The sequence below is a fragment of the Arachis ipaensis genome, chromosome B10, assembly GCF_000816755.2.
Source record: "Arachis ipaensis cultivar K30076 chromosome B10, Araip1.1, whole genome shotgun sequence".
Lineage (NCBI taxonomy): Eukaryota > Viridiplantae > Streptophyta > Magnoliopsida > Fabales > Fabaceae > Arachis > Arachis ipaensis.
This window is the reverse complement of record NC_029794.2, coordinates 23,247,707-23,261,283: the sequence shown is the minus strand read 5'-3', so window position 1 is coordinate 23,261,283 and position 13,577 is coordinate 23,247,707. Positions and strand designations below refer to the sequence as shown.

Genomic DNA, 13,577 nt, shown 5'->3' with positions numbered 1-13,577 from the left:
AGATCAAAATGGTGTAGCTGAAAGAAGCAATAGGACTTTGCTGGATATGGTGAGGAGTATGCTTAGCAACTCCAATCTTTCTTTATCCTTGTGGAGTGAAGCCCTTAAGACAGCTGCGTATATATTAATTAGAGTTCCAACAAAGGCAGTTTCTAAAACGCCATTTGAGCTATGAAAAGGTTGAAAACCTAGTTTGAATCATATACGCATTTGGGGTTGTCCTGCTGAAGTTCGGGTTTATAATCCACAAGAAAGGAAGTTGGACCCAAGGACGATAAGTGCTTATTTTATCAGCTATGCAGAAAAGTCTAAGGGTTACAGATTTTATTGTACCTCCCATTCAAGTAAAATAGTTGAATCTAGAAATGCAAGTTTTTTAGAGCATGATGTGGAAAGTGGGAGAAATCATCCTCCTAAAGTTGTTGAGAATGATAATGTTTGTTAAACCTCTCCATGTACAAGAGTGATTATTCAATACAATGCCCATACAGATAGGCTCAATACAGAACAACCTGTTACTGATGTTCCACATCATGAAGATAATGTTCAAGTAGATCATATAGTGGAGGATCAAACTCTTCATAATGAAAATGTTGTTCAAGAACATATTGCTCAAGAGCAACTTCAAGAAGAGGGAGAACCTGTTATGCCACTACCTTTACAAGAGGTTGATGATGCAACATTAAGAAGATCAACAAGAATTAGAAAGCCTGCAATTTCTAGTGACTATGTAGTATATCTTGCTGAGTCTGACTATGATGTTTGTGATGAAAATGACCCAACGACATTTTCACAAGCAATGAAAAGTCGTAATTCCAATTTATGGCTAGATGCTATGAAGGATGAAATGAATTCTATGGCAGATAACCAAGTTTGGGATCTTGTAGAATTGCTTGATGGGGAAAAGGCCATTGGCTGTAAATGGGTCTTTAAAACCAAGAAGGATTCATCAGGAAATATTGAGCGCTACAAGGCTCGACTTGTTGCCAAAGGATTTACTCAAAGGGAAGGAGTTGACTACAGGGAAACCATTTCTCCTGTTTCAAAGAAAGACTCTTTCCGCATCATTATGGCATTGGTAGCACACTTTGACATGGAATTGCATCAAATGGATGTGAAAACGACATTCCTTAATGGAGATTTGGAAGAAGAGGTCTATATGAGACAACCCGAAGGGTTCATCTCAAGTGCTGGTAAGGAGTTAGTTTGCAAGCTTAAGAGAGCAATGTATGGTCTTAAGCAGGCTTCCCGACAGTGGTATTTGAAGTTTCACAATGTGATTTCTTCATTTGGGTTCATTGAAAATATTTCTGATCAATGTATATATCACAAGGTTAGTGGGAGCAAGATCATATTTCTCATCTTATATGTAGATGATATTTTGCTTGCAACAAATGATTTAGGATTGTTACATGAAGTGAAACAATTTCTCTCTAGACATTTTGATATGAAAGATATGGGTGATGCATCTTATGTCATTGGCATAAAGATTCATAGAGATAAACATAAAGGAATTTTAGGTTTATCTCAAGAAGCCTATATTAATAAAGTTCTTGAGAGGTTTAAAATGCAAAATTGTTCAGCAAGTGTTGCACCTATTGTGAAAGGTGACAAATTTTGCTTAGATCAATGTCCCAAAAATAAACTTGAAAAGAAACAGATGCAAAATATTCCTTATGCTTCAGCCGTTGGAAGCCTAATGTATGCTCAGGTCTGTACAAGACCTGACATTGCTTTTGCTGTTAGCATGTTAGGAAGATATCAAAGCAATCCAGGAATTATCCATTGGAGAGCTACAAAGAAGGTCTTAAGGTACCTTCAAGGGACCAAGAACTTCATGCTTACATATAGACGAACCGAAAATTTGGAAATTGTTGGATACTCAGATTCAGACTTGGCGGGATGTGTTGATTCTAGAAAGTCAACGTCAGGATACATCTTTATGCTTGCTGATGGAGCAGTATCTTGGAAGAGTGCAAAACAATCACTTGTAGCCACTTCTACCATGGAAGCCGAGTTTATTGCATGTTTTGAGGCTACATCACAAGGTGTTTGGTTAAAGAATTTTATCTCTGGGCTTAAGATTATGGATTGTATCTCTAAGCCATTAAGAATATATTGTGACAATTCAGTTGCTGTATTTATGGCTAAGAATAATAGAAATAGTAGTCGAAGTAAGCACATCGATATTAAGTACTTAGCCATTAAAGACCGAGTTAGGTCTAATGAGGTACAGATAGAGCATATTAGTACTAAACAGATGATAGCGGATCCTTTGACAAAAGGCATGCCACCAGGATTGTTTAAGGATCATGTTACTAGTATGGGTTTATGTTCTGTAATGTCACTTATATGACTTATGTTATATTATATGACATATTTGGATATGAAATTCCTATTATTGTTTGTTTCTCATTTGGTCAGTATATATACGCATACATGATTGAGAATGACAAATAAAATTCAGTGAAAGACCTGGAATAAGCATTGGGCTTATTCCTACAGAAATACCACATGAAGAGTTTATTCAGTTAGGAGATATTACATTGTAATACATAGAAGGTAATACTCGATTAATGAAAAACTACCGCTATGATTCGTGTAATTTGTCTTAATTGTTTAAGCATAGTATGTAATTACAAACTATACGTAACAAATGTTGGACCAAGTGGGAGATTGTTAGAATTTTTATTCTAATTGTGGTCCAATTTGTTAATATAGAAATTAGTTTGGGTGGTATTGTAATTATTCATTATTATATTGACAGTTGGTCTGTTCTTTGATGGAAAGAACACACGAATGTTCATCATAAACTTTATAAAATTTGGGTCCCCAATTCTGATCATAAGAAAAAAGATACACCTTGATTCCATCTGGCTCTCTGTGATTCAAGAATTGGAAGTTCCAAATTAAATCAAAGAATTTATTGGCAATGGCTGGAGGTACGTAAATTACTGGTTTTATAAAGAAATCTAACATTTTTATCTATGGTGTGCGTATATTATCCGTACATGATGATCATGCAAGTATGTAAAATAGATAACCATAGGGTGATGCAGTGGCTGAATTTGTTTACTAAATTGAAGTGAATGCTACTTGTATTTGCAACATGCTAACCATGGAATGCTTATATGAGTGTTTTAATGATGTAATTTTATGCTTATATGCTCACTGCATATTTTTTAGTTATATGCTCATATGCTTCTTGCATATTATTTTAATATTTTTCATGCTTATGGGATTATATGGTTATGTGTATCCTACATGTGCTTATATGGATGATGGGATAGCATAATTTAATTTTTTGGTATGCTAATATGAATGCTTTTTTATCTATGGTGTGTGTATATTATCCATACATGATGATCATGCAAGTATGTAAAATAGATAACCATAGGGTGATGCAGTGGCTGAATTTGTTTACTGAATTGAAGTAAATGCTACTTGTATTTGCAACATGCTAACCATGGAATGCTTATATGAGTGTTTTAATGATTTAATTTTATGCTTATATGCTCACTGCATATTTTTTTAGTTATATGCTGATATGCGTCCTGCATATTATTTTAATATTTTTCATTCTTATGAGATTATATGGTTATGTGTATCCTACATTTGTATAGATTAACTAATTATGTAAAAACAATTCTCTTGGCTTGATTTGTAGCTGTTGATGTGTTTTCGGTGATTGTTTTAGGGATTTTATTTAAATGAGTTTTGATAAGGATCTTCCTCCTTTTGGTACTCTGTTTGTTTTGGAGCTATAGGTCACGCAGTTGTCGGATGTTACGGATGTTGGAAGTGAAGATATGGAGCTTGGTGATGAGGTATTGGAGTCTAGCTTACTTTTGTGTAGTCATAATTATGGGTGTTCAAAATCGATCTGGACCGAACTAAACCGACCAACCGAACCGAAAAAACCGAAAATCGAACAAAACCAACCGAAAATGTGTTTTGCAGTTTTTTGTGGTTCGGTTCGGTTTTCGGTTCTGACCAGGAAAACCCTAATTGAACCGAACCGAACCGGTTTAGTAAAAAAAACCCTTAAAAACCAACCCACTCCCCCCCACCCCCAAACGGCCAAACCCCAATTCCCTTGAGCGCGATTACTGAGCAGAAGTGAGCCCTAACCAGTGGCGCATGGTGCACGAAATTGTAATTCACACTTTTCACAATTCGTACCACTAACCAGCAAGTGCACTGGGTCGTCCAAGTAATAGCTTACGTGAGTAAGGGTCGATCCCACAGACATTGTTGGCTTGAAGCAAGCTATGGTTATCTTGTAACTCTTAGTCAGGATATCACTTATAATTATCAGTTGACTTGCAAATGAACAAGAGAGCATGGATTAAATAATACTTATTATGCAGTAATGGAGAATATGTTGGAGTTCTGGAGATGCTTTATCTTCTGAATCTCTGCTTTCCCCCTGTCTTCTTCTTCACGCAGGCAAGGTTCCTCCTATGGCAAGCTGTGTGTTGGTGGATCACCGTTGTCAATGGCTACCATCCGTCCTCTCAGTGAAAATGGTCCAGGTTCGCTGTCACCGTACAGCTAATCATCTGTCGGTTCTCACTCATGCTGGAATAGAATTCATTGATCCTTTTGTGTCTGTCACTACACCCAACCCTTGTGAGTTTGAAGCTCGTCACAGTCATTCAGTCCCTGAATCCTACTCGGAATACCACAGACAAGGTTTAGACTTTCCGGATTCTCAAGAATGCTACCAATGGATTCTAGCTTATACCACGAAGATTCTGATTAAGGAATCCAAGAGATACTCATTCAATCGAAGGTAGAACGGAGGTGGTTGTCAGGCACGCGTTCATAGGTTGAGAATGCTGATGAATGTCACGGATCATCACATCCATCATATTGAAGTGCGAATGAACATCTTAGATAGAAACAAGCGTGTTTGAATAGAAAACAGAAATAATTGTATTAATTCATCGAGACACAGCAGAGCTCCTCACCCCCAATCATGGAGTTTAGAGACTCATGCCGTAGAGATACAATGTGAAACGTGAAAATGTCATGAGGTACAAAATAAATCTCTAAAAGTTGTTTAAATACTAAACTAGTAACCTAGGTTTACAGAAAATGAGTAAACTACGATAGATAGTGTAGAAATCCACTTCCGGGGCCTACTTGGTGTGTGCTGGGGTTGAGACTTGAGCTTTACACGTGCCTAGGCTATTTTGGGCATTTAACTCCAACTTGTAACCTGTTTCTGGTGTTTAACGCCAGAATAGGGCAGAGAGCTGGCGTTGAACGCCAGTTTGCATCGTCTAAACTCGGGCAAAGTATGGACTATTATATATTGCTGTTAAGCCCTGGATGTCTACTTTTCAACGCAATTGAGAGCGCGCCATTTGGACTCATGTAGCTCTAGAAAATCCACTTTGAGTGCAGGGAGGTCAGAATCCAACAGCATCTGCAGTCCTTCAGCCTTTGAATCAGATTTTTGCTCAGGTCCCTCAATTTCAGCCAGAAAATACCTGAAATCACAGAAAAACACAAAAACTCATAGTAAAGTCCAGAAGTGTGAATTTTGCTTAAAAACTAATAAAAATATACTAAAAACTAACTAAATCATACTAAAAACTATCTAAAAACAATGCCAAAAAGCGTATAAATTATCCGCTCATCACAACACCAAACTTAAGTTGTTGCTTGTTCCCAAGCAACTGAAAATCAAATAGGATAAAAAGAAGAGAATATACTATAAATTCCAAAATATCAATGAATTTGCTAGAGTCCCCAATTAGAGGTGTTTAGGGTTCTTAAGCACACTCTTCTTTTTGCTTTGGACCTCGACTTTAACCGCTCAGTCTCAAGTTTTCACTTGACACCTTCACGCCACAAGCACATGGTTAGGGACAGCTTGGTTTAGCCGCTTAGGCCAGGATTTTATTGCTTTTGGGCCCTCCTATCCATTGATGCTCAAAGCCTTGGATCCTTTTTTATTATCCTTGCCTTTTGGTTTTAAGGGCTATTGGCTTTTTGCTCTTGCCTTTTGGTTTAAAGAGCTTTTGGCTTTTTCTGCTTGCTTTTTCTTTTCCCTCTTTTTTTTTTGCCATTTTTCTTTTCCTTTTTTTTTGCAAGCTTTGGTATTCACTGCTTTTTCTTGCTTCACTACAACAAATATGGCCTTTAGCAACGCCAAATTTTGTAACATCTTAAAACCGTTCTTGTAGATAGGTTTAGACAACGGTTTTTTATAGTGTTACCGTTGAATTCAATTTTTCATTATTTTATAGCAACAAATTAAAACCGTTCTCTTTGACTATTTTAAAGAACGGTTTTATAACCGTTACCATGATTTGTATTTAAGCAACGATTTTTTATCGTTGTTTAAATAATTGTACAAAGAAAACGCATAAAAACCGTTGCCAAAATGCTACACTTTAAAACCGTTCTATTAGATGGTCTTAGACAACGATTTTTACAGTGTTGCTGTTGAAGTTCAATTTTTTATTATGCTATAGTAATGAAATAAAACCGTTCTCTTTGACTATTTTAAAGAACGGTTTTATAACCATTACAACAATTGTTTATGAAACAACAATTTTCTAATATTATTTAAATAATTATACAAATTAAACAATACCAATAAAAATAATTTCAAATAATTATATAAATAAATTGTGACTTATTTTATTTTGAACTCCTTATTTTTATAAACTAATCTACCTTAAACAAAAGAAACCCTAATTTTCTCCTTTTCCCAGCATGAAACACGCAGCCCTTCACCCCCCTTTTCTCTTTCAACCCATGCACACACAGCAAAGGAAGAGAAGAGAGGTCATGTCACCGTCAGATCTGAAGCCGCCGAGGAGCCGAACGCCGTCGAAGCCGCACCGTCGCGTCACCGTCGCTCTGCCTCCGTTGAACCCGTCACACCGCCGCTGCCGTGATGTCATTGCTGTCGCAAGGGAGAAGAGATGCGTGAGGAAGGAAGCTCGTAGGGGAGAAAAAAGACGCCGCCTGTGCTGCCAGCTCCGTCGCGTATGAATTCCACTATCGCCGTCGAAGGTCCGTCGCCGTGGCCGTGGAGAGGAGCCGCCGTTCATGCTTGTCGCCACCAAAAGAAGAGCCGCTGCCACCGTCGATTGTCACTGGAAAACACACCGTACCGCCGTGCCTCTGGTCGCCGGAATCACGGACCGGGGAGAAGGGGGCTGCCACTCCTGTTGCTGCTGCTTCGTACTTTTATTGTAAGCTGTCTCTGTTTTGAATTCCATTGAATTCATTTCTGTTTTTGATTCCATTGAGTTTGAATTCTCCATTTTGCTGTAACCATGGTCACTGTTGTTGGAGTTTAATTGATTTGGTTTCTGTTTTGATTGGAATTTTAATTTGGTATAATGCTGTCTATTTTGGTCACTAGTTCTCTGAGTTTAAATGATGGGTTCTCTCAGTGATAATATTCTAGGTGATTGAGTGATGCAACTTTTATGTAAATTAAGCTTTATAACACTCCCTATAAACATAGAGATGGATTATCACACTTCACCACCCTAAAGATACTGTAAACATGGAGATGGATTATAACTGGTGACTATTTCCTTATGAGGAGTAGCATTCTAGAGTTAATGAGTTATTGCATGAGTTATAGAGTTCATGAATACATGCAATCCATCTTTTTTATTTTGTGGCACTATGCTTTTGCTACATTTCAATCTCAGACTTAATTTGATGCCCTGAACAAGCTGCTCTTACATTGTATTTTTATTGTTGCTATACTGTGCATTATTTCTACTATTATTTTTGCTTTGTATAATATATGACCTGTTTTCACATTAAGATCAGTGTATTAGTACTTCTATTGATTAGGCACATCTTATTAAAAGATGGGAATCTTTTTTTCTTTTAGCTGCTTTTTGCAATTGGTGTGTAACATGGAAAGGAGATAAACTCTGCAGTGGTTGCAGACAAGTGTGGTACTGCTCTGAGAAACATCAGGTAGTCGAATTGTTTAAATGTTTTATTTAGTCTTCTTTCCACAAATTTTATCCTAATAGTTATCTTTCTTTTCCTCGTTCCCTCTCTCTATTAGTAAACATTATTAGCATTAGGCTTAGTATTATATTTAATTTGCTAACTTTTTTGTTCACTGGAAAATCATTATAAAGGTGAGGGAGAACTTAGTATTATATTTAATTCTGCTTCCCTGCTTCTACCTCGCTGCTTCTGCTTCACCGCCTTGGCTGATTGTGGGTTGTCATCTGTGGTAAGTGGTCTTTTTCTCTGATTTTCTTTTGTTTAGTTAGGGCGTGTTTGGCTGTTGGCCATTTTTGTTGGAGTTAAGAAGAAGAAAGGAAAGTGGTGTGTGAGTTTTTGCTTTTGTGTTTGTTTCAGTCCTTTGAATAGTGATTAGAGTTTGGATTATGAGATGAGATGTGATTAACTGATTATGGTGTTGCGATTAGGGAGTGGAATAAAGTATGGGAATGTGGGATTTACTAATCTTTTGCTGTTGCTTTTGTTCACTAAATTATTATTTGAAAATGCTGTTGTGATTTTATTTTAATTTTAATATTGATTTAGTATGTAACTGGTTCTCTGTCAATGCTGCTCTGATTTTGTTTTAATTTTAATATTCATTTGTTATAATACTGTTATAATTTTGATTTGGCAATTAGGTCTCTGAAAATGTTATTCTGGTTTTGTTTTGGTTTTAATATTAATTTTATATTGATGTAGTATAATGCTGTTTGATTTTGATTTGGAAATTGGTTCTCTGGAAATGCTATTTTAATTTTAACATTGATTTGGTATAGTGCTATTCTGATTTTGGTCAGAATAGGATAAGAGTATTGGAAAACTGATTCATCTGTGTTTTCTTGACCTCTCTAACACTCCATTGCAGACACTACCAGATTCCATTTGTGATCTGCATAATTTGCAGATACTATTGTTGAAAAACTACCCTAAACTCACAAGTTTACCTAAAAGAATATGTGATTTGATAAGCTTGCGTTACCTTGATATCAGAGGTAGCAGTGTGCAAGAGATGCCTTAGGAAATGCTATAACTAACTCATAGTTCTTGATGAGTGTTGCAGAGAAATCAAACGGTATCTTTTTTCTTTTGGATCATTTACTGTGAGAAGGATATAGATACCATACTCAGGAATATATGAAAAGATGAGTATGTAATAAGTCTTGGCTTTAATAGTCATAAATTGACTTGGTATATACTTTTTATCTTCTTCAAAAACTAGTACTTTCATAGCTTCTTCTAGCACTGATATTATAAGTTTTAACATATTTATTTATTTTTTTTATATTCTCTATCATAGTCTTTACTATTTGAACTTTTTTCTTAATCATATTGAATCACAATGAATCCAAAATTTAAATCTTCTACAATTGAGCTACACTACAGGTAAAGAGCAATTGGATGAGAATGAAGGAAATAATATAGAGGAGCAGGACAAGGATTATATTAATCCAACTGAGACTAAGGTCATAGATAATACTGTGAAAGGTAAATTTTTGATCTCTTTAAAAACATTTTATGACATCATTTCTCTTTAAATTTACTGCTATGAAAGATTTATATATGATAACTTCTTTGTATAATAGGGATATATTTTAATAAATAATTTATTGGATCTATTAATTGGTGAGGGGCGGCAGGGCGGGGGTTGAAAAAGAGTGTTTGGTGAGCATGATGATGAAAATGGTTGTATGTGAGGACATGGTTTTTTGTTATTTTCATTAATAAGCACAATTAATTTACTTGAATTGATTAATTTGAGCTAGGCTTTCAATAAAATTAAGACTCAAGTTAAATAGCAAAACCTGAACAAGAAAATCAAGACTCAAGTGTTAAATAGTTAGTTTTCTTATAGCAGTTGTGAGAGTCTGTGATTTTTACTTGATGCACTAGGCTATAAATAACTCTCTCTCTATGTAATTGAGGTGTAATTGCTATCATTTTTCTAAATAATAGTTCAGTTTACTTTCACTGCAAGCTATCTATTTTTTTAGCTTCTGCATCTTTTCTATTTAGTCCTAGTTCATTCTTTCTTCTTTCTTTTTTCGAAAAGTTTCTAGTTCATTCTTTGGGGAAGTTTCTAGTTCATTCTGCATCTTTTCTAGTAGTTTTAGTATCTTTAAATATATTATGGTAATTTTAATTAGTCTCTTTGTATAGAGACAACAGTGAAGAAAACATGAGGACCTACAGAATGCTTGAAGATTCATGCAGGACAGTTGGAAGATAGAGAAGAAATTACTCTAGATATTGAAGGAGAGGCAATTGGTCCTACTGGTGAAGCTGTAAACAACTTGAGCAAATTGGGCACAGTGGCAAGGAATTCAAATATTTGTCCATTAATTTTCACAAACTGCAAGAGGATTAAAGATAAAGAAGCTATTTGGGAATATGTTCAATTGAGAATATTAGTCTTGTTTCTTTTAGAAACATAAGGACATATACATATATTTTATTCTTACTAGCAAATAATGTGATTGTGGATCTGACAACAATGTTTATAAGTCAAATTTAATGGGAAATGTGCAATTATTTTTCTTTAGTGAATTTATTCAAATAGTTTAGATTATTTATTGACATTAAATAATTAAAAAAATTGAAATTAAAACTGTTGCCAAAAAAGGACACAAATGGTAACGTTTTAAAACCGTTGTCTTAGACGACTATAAAATGGCAATGATATTAAAACCGTTGCCAAAAAACGACACCAACAGTAACGCTTTAAAACCGTTGGCTTTGTGAATAATAAAACTACAACAGTTTAAAACCGTTGCCTATTCAGTTATGGTTTTAAACCGTTGGATTATGAAAGAGAACGTTTTAAAACCGTTGCTTATCGAGTAACGGTTCAAAACCGTTGTTTAAAATTTTCTTTCAAAACCGTTGTCTATGCCAGTAATTTTGGCAACGGTTTTTTGGTTACTATTGCCTTAGGTAAAAAACCGTTGCCTTTGACCATTGGCAACGGCCGCATATACCACAGGTCAAAAACCGTTGCCAAAGCATTGCCTAAAGTTTTAGGAACGGTTTTTCAATCTACGGCAACGGTTTTTGACCGTTGCGAAAACCCTTATTTGTTGTAGTGCTTCAATAATCAATTTTATGATTTTTCAGATTATCAACAACATTTCTCCTTTTCATCATTCTTTCAAGAGCCAACAATTTTAACATTCATAAACAACAAATTCAAAAGACATATGCACTATTCAAGCATTCATTCAGAAAACAAAAAAGTATTGTCACCACATCAAAATAATTAAACTAGTTTCAAGGATGAATTCGAAATCATGTACTTCTTGTTCTTTTGTAATTAAAATATTTTTCATTTAAGAAAGGAGATGGATTCATAGGACATTCATAGCTTTAAGACATAGACACTAGATACTAATGATCATGTAATGAAGACACAAACATAAATAAAGCATAGAGAATGAAAACAGAAAAAATAAATAGACAAGGAGATTAAGGAACGGGTCCCCCTTAGTGAGGGTGGCGTCTTCTTCCTTTTGAAGAACCAATAGTGCTCTTGAGCTCCTCTATGTCTCTTCCTTGCCTTTGTTGCTCCTCCCTCATAGCTCTTTGATCTTCTCTAATTTCATGGAGGAGGATGGAATGCTCTTGGTGCTCTACCCTTAGTTGTCCCATTTTGGAACTTAATTCTCCTAGGGAGGTGTTAATCTGCTCCCAATAGTTTTGTGGAGGAAAGTGCATCCCTTGGGACATTAGTGGTTATGGAAAAACAAAAAAAAGCAATGCTTTTTCCATACCAAACTTAAAATATTTGCTCGTCCTCGAGCAAAAGAAGGAGGAAAGAAGGAGATGGAGATGTGTGGTGGGTTCTGCCAAGGGTGGGGGAAGTGTCTATGAAAAGGTGTGGCAGGTGGGGATCCTGTGGGATACACAGATCCTGAGGGGTCAAGGACTTATCATTCCTGCTCCATTGAGGCGTGCAAAAATGCCCTTAGTGTGCAATCCTGGCATTTAACGCTAGACTACTGCTTGTTTCTGGCGTTAAACACCAGCTTTTCTCCCTTTCTTGGCGTTAAACGCCAACTTGATGCTCTGTTCTGGCGTTAAACGCCAGTCTGGTGCTTGTTTCTAGCGTTTAATGCCAACTTGATGCTTCTTTCTGGCGTTAAACGTCAGTCTGATGCTTCTTACTGGCGTTTAAATGCCCAGTAAGCTCTTCCTCCAGGGTGAGCTATTTTTAATGCTGTTTTTATTCTATTTTTGATTTTTCAGTTGTTTTTGTGACTTCACATGATCATCAACCTAAAGAAAATATAAAATAGCAATGGAAAATAAATAGATATAATTAAATAACATTGGGTTTCCTCCCAACAAGCGCTTCTTTAATGTCAATAGCTTGACAGTGAGCTCTCATGGAGCCTCACAGATAATCAGAGCAGGGTTGGGGCCTCTCAACACCAAACTTAGAGTTTGGTTGTGGCCTCCCAACACCAAACTTAGAGTTTGAATGTGGGGGGTTTTGTTTGACTCTGTATTGAGAGAAGCTTTTCATGCTTCCTCTCCATGGTTACAGAAGGAGAACCTTGAGTCTTATAGTTTGCAATGTCTGAAAACCACAGAGCTTCCTGAATAGCAAACAATTGCTCATCCGGAAAGGTTTCAGAGATCTCAGTAGGAGGGAGGGATGCTCCTGCTACTGGTTCTATCCTGGATAGGTGATCAGCTACTTGATTCTCTGTCCCTTTTCCGTCTCTTATTTCTATATCAAACTCTTGCAGAAGCAACACCCATCTTATGAGCCTGAGCTTTGAATCCTGCTTTGTGAGTAGATATTTAAAAGCAGCATGGTCAGTGTACACAATCACTTTTGATCCTACTAAGTATGATCTAAACTTGTCAATGGCATAAACCACTGCAAGCAGCTCTTTTTCTATGGTTGTGTAATTTTTCTGGGCATCATTTAAAACACGACTAGCATAATAAATGACATGCAGAAGCTTGTTATGCCTCTGTCCCAATACTGCACCAATGGCATGGTCACTAACATCACACATTAGTTCCAAAGGTAATGTCCAATCTGGTGCAGAAATAACTGGTGCTGTGACCAGCTTAGCTTTCAGAGTTTCAAACGCCTGCAGACACTCTGTGTCAAATATAAATAGCGTGTCAGCAGCTAGCAGATTGCTCAGAGGTTTTGCGATTTTTGAAAAATCCTTTATAAACCTCCTATAGAATCCTGCATGCCCCAGAAAGCTTCTGATTGCCTTAACATTGGTGGGTGGTGGTAATTTTTCAATTACCTCTACCTTAGCTTGATCCACCTCTATTCCCTTGTTCAAAATTTTATACCCAAGGACAATTCCTTCAGTCACCATAAAGTGTCATTTTTCCCAATTTAAAACCAGGTTAGTCTCTTGGCATCTTTTCAGAACAAGTGCTAGATGGTTAAGACAGGAGCTAAATGAGTCTCCAAATACTGAGAAGTCATCCATGAAGACTTCCAGAAATTTCTCTACCATATCAAAGAAGATAGAGAGCATGCACCTCTGAAAGGTTGCAGGTGCATTGCACAGACCAAAAGGCATTCTTCTGTATGCAAATAC

The 13,577-nt window shown here is 36.3% G+C and overlaps 1 long non-coding RNA gene across 3 annotated transcripts; it reads left to right on the top strand.

Annotated features, from left to right (window-relative positions):
• Positions 6,696–10,546, top strand: LOC107624069. Of its 3 annotated transcripts, XR_002355043.1 has the most exons (4): positions 6,696–7,217; positions 7,877–7,965; positions 8,136–9,492; positions 10,165–10,546. It is a non-coding gene; the product is annotated as an uncharacterized LOC107624069 (long non-coding RNA). The 3 variants fall into 3 exon arrangements; XR_001616752.2 differs by having other exon boundaries at positions 7,877–9,492; XR_002355044.1 differs by having other exon boundaries at positions 7,854–9,492.